Consider the following 10,050-nt stretch of genomic DNA (forward strand, 5'->3'; position numbering starts at 1 on the left):
CCTCGTTCCTATGCTTTTGAGTGCATAATTGGGTCATTTACTATCTTTAGTCTTTCGTTTTGCATATTCTTTGAGGTTTTTATCCCTTGGTAGGAAAGGAGTAAGAATCTTGCATTTTCATGGCAAAATGGAGCTAAATTGATCGAATCTAATAACCAAGCATCGAAGTGATGACAAGACTAGAATGCCTATGTAAATAATGAAGTAAATGGGCAATGATGGAAAGATCCTTGCATCTCCAACAAAATCCTTGAGGATTGTTGAAGAAAGAAAAGAAGAGAAGCTGACTGGCCAACAATCCGGGAGTCGCAGTGCACGGGACGAGCGTCCTGGCCTGCTACAATCCGAGCGTCCTCTTGCCAATGCGCTCGTCCTGGCCTCTCTCAATCCGAGCGTCGCCCTCAGCAAGCCGCTCGGATTCCTTTCCAGTGCAGCCCGTCTCTCCCTCAGTCCGCTCGGGATGAGCATATTTTATGAAGACTAGCGAAGTGGAGATGAGCATCTCCTTCGAGAGGAGCACTTCCTCAACTTCTCTTAAGGGTCTTAATCGTCATTTAAGCCCTTAATAACCCTAATTTATGTACCAAATCCTTAGTATAAATACCCCATTGTACTAATTAGATTGGAACATCCTTCTTATGCTATTTTTATGTTCAAATCTCATCTTAATCTTGTAATCAACTCTTAATTAAGCATTAATACAAATCTCATTTCCTTAATTTCTCTATTGTTCATCCTTTATTTTGGGTAATTGAAGATTATTTGGGTATTATTGGGAGATTGACAACCTTCCATCAATCATCAAGTACTTATATTATTCTTTGCTTATTATTTTGGAATCATCATTAGGTATAATTCTCTTAATCCCTTTTTAATTATTGTTAATCATTTCCATTCATTCATCATGTTTTGTCTTGTTAATATGATTGACAACCTTGCTAGCATGATAAACTTGATAATGAGTGAGTAGTCTCTTAACTAGGGTTAATGGAGAATTAGGGAAAACCAACATGGGGGATGATTCATGCTTAATCTAATATGTTCACATAATTTATTTGCTTGCTTGTTGTGATCTAAACTTATGCACATGTTATGTTTGATGAAATGCGAGCCTATGAATCCTTGCATTTCTTACCCATCACTTACCTATTCAATGAGACTTGAAAGACATAAACCAACTCGAGTCTCATTAGACCATGCATATAGTTGAGTAGGGAGGATTAAGTCGACTTGTAGGTGTTGTACAATCTAATCGATTCGGCTTTGGGACCCAAACCTTCCTAGGATTGTAAGATATAAACCAACTCGATCCTATCACAACAATAATTGCTTGCTTATAATTTGAGAATATGTTTGTATGATCAATTCACATGTACCCCCTATGAACTCATGACACCCTTGTGCTTTTAATCAATTGTTTACATCTCATTTTAATCATCTTACTTGTTTATTTACATTGTTATTTAGTTTAGTGATCTCTTATCTCAACCCAAATTGTGACACCCTTAGACACGACCATTTGCAATCGGAAATCCTACATCAATACCCGTCCCTTGGGATCCGACCTTTACTTACCTCTTTACTAATAGTAGAGTAGTTTGTGAAGTTATAAATATTGTTTTGGTCTAGGTGCTCCTAACGACAAGTAACCGAAAACGATAGTCCGACAAAAAATGGCGCCGTTGCCGGGGACGGTGTTAACTTGATTTGATTTTCTTTGATTGTTCTTAGTTGTGTCTTTCTTTGCCTTGGGGAAGTAAAACTCCTCAAGGTTTGTTCTAATTGTTTTCGAGTTGTTTGATATTTTGCATGTCTAAAAGATCACAAGGTAACTTGTTACCCATTGATCACGAAATTGAAGGAATTTTGACAAACAATAGAAGACTTGCTAGAAATACTTTGAGAGGTATTGGTGAGATTGTGGATATTCAACCAAATAATATTGAGTTCATCAACCCCTTTGCAAGAGAACGAGAAGATAACCCAACACATAACCCACCACAAAATCAACCCACAATGCCTAAATTTTCATCACATTCCGTACCAACCGAGGAGAACCTACCAAATGGTACTCCCACACCACAACATTTGACCGGTAATTTAATTGCAAAATCCGCATTTATCCAATTAGTCGAAAGAAGCCAATTTGGGGGGATGCCTAGTGAAGACCCTCATTCTTATATGGAGACTTTTTGTGATTATTGTGATGCGATTTCTCAAACCGGAGTTACTCAAGACCAAATCCGATGGGTCTTATTTCCTTTTTCTTTGATTGGTACCGCGAAACAATGGTTAAAGAGCCTTGATAAGGCTACTCTTCGTATTGACTCTTGGAAGAAATTGGCACTTGCTTTCTACAAAACGTTCTACCCTCCGGAAAAGACTAACATGCTAAGAGCCCAAATCACGGGATTCAAACAAAGGGACGAAGAATCTTTGTATGAAGCTTGGGAGCGATTCAAAGGAACTTGTCGCTCATGTCCTCATCATGGACTTAGCGAGTGGTTCTTGGTACAACAATTTTGGAATGGTCTTTATGAAGACTCCCGAAACATTCTCAACATGGGATCAAATGGCATGTTTACCGAAGTTGACGATAATCAAACATGGAACAAGATTGAGGAAATGGCGGTCCATAACTCACAATATAGTAGACCTCGGAAGGCTACTAGAGGAGGAAAGCATGAAGTGGACTCTATTACTCAATTGGGTGCTCAACTTAGTGCTCATATTGATACCATTAATTTGAAGTTTGAGAAGGCTATGGCTAAGCTTGAAGAAGCCTCAAAATCACCTAAGCAACATGTTAATGCCATGGTGGCATCTTCATCAATTTCAAGTGGAATATGTGAGAGTTGTGGAACTTTGGGGCATGACCAAAGTGAATGTAGGGGAACAAGTGAACAAGTGAATGCTTTCCAAGCATACAAGAGTGGTACCCGCTATTCCAACTATTACAATGAAAACACCAAATTCCATCCCAACCTCTCATACAAAAGCCAAAATATTCAAAACCCACAACCAACATACACCCCACCTCCAATGAGAAACCAAAATCAAAGACCCTTTTACAAGCAAAACCAAGGTTACCAAAATCAAACTCCATACACTCAATCAAATGACCAAGGTTTTGATGTTCAAAAAGCGGTCCTCCAAATGCAAAAGAACCAACAAGAGTTTTTCACTCAAATGCAAAAGGATAGCCAAGCAAAAGACATCACCATTAACAATATACAAGCTCACACAAAGATGTTGGAGACCCAAATGTCTCAATTAGCATCTTCAAGTTCACAAAGACAAAAGGGGCAATTACCACCTCAAGGTAATCCCCCAAGACAAGAATCGGTGAGTGCCATCCATTTGAGGAGTGGTACAAGGTATGAAGGTCCGAAGAGGCCCGTTGATGAAGATGTTGTGAATGCTACTGACAATGAAAGAGTTGTTGAAAACTCTAAAGATGAAGAACCCACCATTCAAGAAGTTTCAAAGAAGGATGAAGAGAAGGCTAAAGAGAAGGAGCCTATTGTGATTAGACTTCCATTTCCAAGTCGTCAAGCTAAGCTAAGTTTGATGACCAACTTGGAAAATTCATGGAGATTGTGAAGAATTTGGAAGTCTCAATTCCATTTACGGAATTAATCAATCATGTTCCGGCCTATGCGAAGTATATGAAAGATATTCTTACGAAGATGACATCGATCCGGAAGCTTGAGACTATTGCTTTCACTAAAGTGAGTAGTGCAATCCTACAAGGAAGTTCACCTCCAAAACTAAAGGATCCGGGAAGTTTCTCCATTCCATGCACTATTGGCGACACTACGATCAACAAAGCTTTATGTGACCTTGGGGCAAGTGTTAGTGTCATGCCATATTCGGTAAGCAAGAGGCTAGGAATGGGAGAACTCAAGTGCACCAATATCACGCTTCAAATGGCGGATAGATCAACAAAGACACCTTTAGGGGTATGGGAAGATGTGCCGGTAAGAATTGGCAAGTCCTTCATCCCGGTGGATTTTGTTATTGTTGACATAGAAAAAGATTCCAACATTCCTATTATTTTAGGAAGACATTTCTTACACACCGCGGGAGCGGTGATCGATGCAAAACATGGAGAGCTCACCCTTGAAGTGGGAGATAAAACCATCACTTTCAATCTTGACAAGACAATGAGAGCTCAACGATTACATGAGCCATGTTTTATGGTTGATCACTATAGCCGGCAAGATGATAGAAAGAAGTTGGCATTTCAATGGAAGAAGAAAGTGGATGATGCTCCATCAAAAGAGCAAGGAAATTGCAACAAAGAGAGCTTGAAAAGCTCACCCATGACAAGTGAAGAAGAAGGCCTCATTGGCCAAGATAAGAAAGAAGGAGAGTTGTCTTTATCAACTCATGACATTTTTAGGGATCAAGACGAAGTATGCGGTCTTTGGGATGATGAGTTTGAAGGGATATTCAATCCCTATATCGGCAATGCTATGACCCAAGACCACCATGAAGAACAACAAGTGCAAAGGTCTATTGAAGATCTTTATCATGACAATGAACAAGCTTTCGACTACTTCTTTAAGGTGTTGAGTAACATCAACAACACCTTGAACATTCCCCCTTGACATCTCATTATTGGATGAGAGTTTGGTGGAGTCCTCCCTAAACCACCACTTGTAAATATTCTAACTCCAACTTGCATTTTAATTATTGTATTACATTTTTGTCAATTTTGGATTTACATTTTCATGCCTTGATCAAGATTTTCATCATTTTGAGAGAAGTGAGGGAGGGACTAATGAGTTTATTGATGTGTAGTGTTTTCCCTTAGTGTGGGGATAGCAATTGCCTAGGCTATCTAAGCCTTTATAGTGCCCCCACAATGAAGACCACAAGAAATGAAGAATGAATGACACGGGTTACGAAGCACCCACGGATGGACCTAAATCCGTGAGGAAGAGGGACAATCCGAGCGACCCGACGAGGATCCGCTCGTATTGAAGGAAACCCGTGCGTCCAAGGCCAAAGACGCTCGTCTTGAGAAGCTGGCAAAATAAACTTTCGGGTCTAACTGAGAATCCGAGCGTCTCACTGAAGAATCCGCTCATCTCAGCCAGGACGAGCGTCTCACCAGTAATCCGCTCGTTTTTGAACTGTCAAATTTTGGGATTTCTCCCTAGAAAGGAATTCGAGCGTCTCCAACTTAGGACGCTCGTCCCAGCTCAAGAATCCGCTCGTCTTGCCTGTAAGACGCTCGTCCCCAGTCGTCTTTTCCTAAACCCAGAAAGCGAAGAATCCGAGCGTCCCAATGCCTATCCGCTCGTCTCCCCTATGGTTTTTAAATCCAACGGGTTTTAAAAACCCCTTCCCCCAATTATTTTCATTCTTTCAAACATAAACACTACCCAAAATCCCAAAACCCTCATTCTCTCGATCAACCAACAACAAATTTCTTAACCAAAATCAACCAAATCAAATCCAAACTTCCTCAAAACAAAATTAAATCACTCCTTTAGCAATAACAAGTGATTAAAACACCAAAAGCTTCAAAATTTGAGTCGATTTTTGGGATACAAGGCAACATTCAACTATCCTAAATCGATTTGGGTATTACTAGAAATTGAAGATTTCAAGCTTTCTTTGGTGTTACTAACTGAAGGAGCATGGCAAGAACAAAAGGTGGAAGTAAGGCACCCAAAAGAAGAACCTTTCTAAGAGACAACTTGCTCTTCAAGCTATTCAAGCATCAAAGGCATTGGTAGTTCATAATGCAAGGTTGGAAATTCAAGAGCAAGATCCTCCTATGGAAGCTACTACTTCTACTACTCCGGTTGTTGAACAACTAACCGATTATCCGGAGGTAATTTTCACTTCCGACTCCCATAGGAAGAAATTTATTTCCTTTGCTAAGAAAACTATCTTGCCCACCAAGTTCATTTGTCAAGAGACTTTGTCGAAATTGGGCGTCCTAGAGCAAACAAAGACCTTTTTCGAGTCTATGGGATTGAATACATTATTTGAAATGCAAGAATTGATTTACTCATCCCTCACCTTAGAGTTTTTGAGCTCTTTGAAAGTCACCAAGGTGGAGACCCGAACCAATATTGAGTTTCGTCTCGAGAATGTTGATAGATGTTTGTCTTATAGAGAGTTTGGTAAAATATTTGGCCTTAGTGATGACCCAACTTTTACAAAGAAGCCTACTAAGTATGACCCCGCTCCTCTATGGAAGGCCATTTTCGGAAAAGAATTTACATCTTATCATGATTGTCGTGCTCTCTTAGTCCATCATCCGGGCATAAGAGTATGGCACAAGGTTGTTGGGCATACCTTGATAGCTAGGAAAGGTACAAATCTTCTAACCGAACTTGACTTTATTCTTCTCGAGTCGACTTTGAACATTGGAAGAGATTTTACAAAGCCATACAACGCTTTACTTCTCTTGATTGAAAGTTGACTCAATGTTGATTGTGGCAAAGAAGGCACGACCTTTATTGTCAATGGAGGATTAGTGACTTATTTGGCTAAGCACTTTAACCGGAATTTCAACAAGAATGACACTTATACACCGGTAAAGGGAGGCCATATCATTGATCTAGCCACCATGGTTCTAAAGTTCAAATGGGTCAAGAATGATACTCTTGATAACAAATTTGGGTGGTTGACAAATGAAGCTAAATCCTTCACATTGCCTAGAAATATTTACCGCTTGAATGTTCATAGACCGAATTACCTTCTCCCACTCTCCGAAAAAGCCGAATATATTATTCAACACCAAGGGGAAGAAGTTGTCGAGCCATCATCCTCCATTATCACCCCACCTTACCCATTCACCTACCATGAATTTCAACCCGAAAATGTTAAGGCGGGGAATGACTACTTGACTCTCTTGATGAAAGAAATGCACAAGCAAGCTTATGAAGATAAATTCAATGCTTACAAAGCACAATATCCACCCCTCCTACATCTTGCTAGGCAAGGACTTCTCGATCCATCTTGTCCTTTGCCTAGTTGGGTGGATAAGGAAACATTCTTTCCTAGTGCTTCTAGAGGTGGTAACTTGGGTGAAGAGGATATGGTTGTTGATGAGAGTGGTGAGCAAGAAGGTGAAGAAGAAGAAGAGAATGAAGAAGAGGAAGAAGAGGGAAGTGCAAGTGAGAGTGGTGATGACTCCATATCCATGGAGGTTGATGATGCCTCAAGTGAGGAGGTTGATGATGATGGTGATGACGCAATGGGCGAGGACTAGCAAACTCTTGGGAGGATCCTACACTCCTACACCTCCCTTATGGTTTGTCTACTTCTCTTTTTTTCCTTATAATTTTTTATCTTGATCATGATTTGTGGAGTCCTAGCATCATCTAGAGGACTAACACCTCGGTTCCATTGAGGTGTTCATTTTATTGTTCCCATTTTCAAAATCCAAAATGACAAATTGTAGTTTCAGGCATAACGTCTTTATGCATGAACTCCCCCAATTTTTGACATTAGAAATAGTGTCTATTTTGGTTTGGGGAAGTTTATGCATATGAATTGGGAGCTAATCTAAATTATGCTCTCCACCATAACAAAAACCATGCATCATATAGCTTTTAAGCTTAGTTTGCATTCACTCTTGTTTATATATCATATAATTTGCATTTAGCTTAGAAATCATGCATTTTCATATAAATTGCATAATTTCCTATCGTATTGACCATTGAGGACAATGCCCATACTAGTGTGGGGATGGGAAATTCTAACTTGACCTTTTTTTTAAAAGAAAAATGATAAAAATCGAAAAATTTGAAAAATACAAAAATATGTCTTTTAATTTCATTAAAACAAAATACAAAAAAAAATTCAAAAATTCAAAAATCCAAAAACATGTTCATTTCCTTTGTAGTATAGTCTTTTGTATATATTGTTTTGTATATATTGTGTTTGTTCATCCTTTTTCACATTGATCGACTATGCCACATCCGAGACATGAGGATCATGAAGACCACATGGTATGATCTTTCCAATCTCCTTTTTCCTATTTATGTTAATGACTATGTGGCTTTATTTTGATTGATGCGGTATAAACAATGTGATTATAGGATTTCATCTAGTTTATTTGGCATACTAGTTGGTAGAAGCATAAGCATTAGGTTGTATATATATTAGTTGCATCATGGCATATAGTTGCATTTAGGAAAAATTTTGTGAAACCGACAATTTGGGAAGCTTGACAAGTGTATATAAGGCCCTTGTAGATTCTTTTTCTTCTTAAGACTTTGCTTGTTAGAATACTTGTAAAACACCCTAGGATGTGTCATGCTAGTATCCTTTGACCCATGGATTAAGGCCTAGTCAAGAGTACCTTGTGGTGTGATAACTCCTTGGCTACCGTTTATTCCAAGGTGACCCTTGAAACCATGCAACCATCATCCATGTTCTACCACATTTTGTCATCAAGGGGAATGGGCACAAAAATTATTCAAAATTTGGGTTCAAGAAATGAAAAAAAAAGTTGAAACAGTTTGCAAATTGCATCAAATGAAAAGAGGAGCAGAAATAGACTCCTAAAGCGTCAAAAATAAGCACCCTCACTACAAATGGGGTGACTTTGAAAATGTTCGAAAGAAAATGCAAGAAAAAGCTGAAATTGTCAAGTGTTGAAATGCCAAACATCAAAAGAAATGGCAAAAAGAAAGTGTTCTCAAATGTCAAATGCCACAAGAAATTGGGGGGAAAAACAACAACAAGAGCAAACTCCCAAAATGAAACTCAAATACTATTTATCCCTTTTCCATCGTATCGACTTTTGTGCATGGTAGAGAGGGGACGACCCTTCTTCTTGTCTAGGCAAGAAGGGGAATTCTGCGATCCTCCAGTGTTTCTAACACCATAGGGAGTCTACTCTTGACGAAATCATTTAACGATTTAGAAAGAATGTAACCTAGCTTGACACAACTTGGAGGTGATTTATTGGTATCCTTCTAGGCTTAGTAGTTTGAAGAAACCATATCTATGATGGAATGTGTACCCTTAGATTGCTTCCCTTGTAGATAATTTCCGCTACTTAGATGAGGAAAGTGGCTGTTCATTTTTGTAGATGCATCCATTACTTGTTTTGTGTGCTTTAATGTTTGGATGTGTCGCGATTTCGGCAAGCCCCACCTTGCCTTGCAAGAAGGCATCCTACCTCATGGTTGTCTTGTTGTGAGTTGAAGGGGCGGAGTGAGACCCGCTAATTATCTCATATCGGCTATATTAGTAGGTTAGTTTAAATAAGGGTCCTAGTTTTGCCACCTCTTTACTCGGGACGAGCAAAGGTTCGGTTTGGGGATATTTGATGTGACTCATTTTAGAGCATATTTAGTCCCTGAATTAGCCTCGTTCTTATGCTTTTTAGTGCATAATTGGGTCATTTACTATCTTTAGTCTTTCATTTTGCATATTCTTTGAGGTTTTGATCCCTTGGTAGGAAAGGAGTAAGAACCTTGCATTTTAATGGTAAAATGGAGCTAAACTGATCGAATCTAATGACCAAGCATCGAAGTGATGACAAGACTAGAAGGACTATGTAAATAATGAAGTAAATGGGCAATGATGGGAAGATCCTTGCATCTCCAACAAAATCCTTGAGGATTGTTGAAGAAAGAAAAGAAGAGAAGCTGACTGGGCAATAATCCGGGCGTCGCAGTGCACGGGACGAGCGTCCTGGCCTGCAACAATCCCAGCGTCCTCTTGCCAATCCGCTCGTCCTGGCCCCTCTCAATCCGAGCGTCTCCCTCAGCAAGCCGCTCGGATTCCTTTTCAGTGCAACCCGTCTCTCCCTCAGTCCGCTCGGGATGAGCATATTCTATGAAGACTAGCGAAGCGGAGATGAGCATTTCCTTCGAGAGGAGCACTTTCTCAACTTTTCTTAAGGATCTTAATCGTCATTTAAGCCCTTAGTAACCCTAATTTATGTACCTAATCCTTAGTATAAATACCCCATTGTACTAATTAGATTGGAACATCCTTCTTATGCTCTTTTTATGTTAAAATCTCATCTTAATCTTGTAATCAACTCTTAATTAAGCATTAATACAA

At 39.4% G+C, this 10,050-nt stretch overlaps 1 non-coding gene across 1 annotated transcript; it reads right to left on the reverse strand.

The window, feature by feature from the left end:
* Positions 1-2,388: 2,388 nt before the first annotated feature.
* On the reverse strand, positions 2,389-2,495 carry LOC141624610 (small nucleolar RNA R71). The gene has a single exon (XR_012534416.1). It is a non-coding gene; the product is annotated as a small nucleolar RNA R71 (small nucleolar RNA).
* Positions 2,496-10,050: the final 7,555 nt, after the last annotated feature.

Source organism: Silene latifolia, chromosome X (assembly GCF_048544455.1).
Source record: "Silene latifolia isolate original U9 population chromosome X, ASM4854445v1, whole genome shotgun sequence".
NCBI lineage: Eukaryota > Viridiplantae > Streptophyta > Magnoliopsida > Caryophyllales > Caryophyllaceae > Silene > Silene latifolia.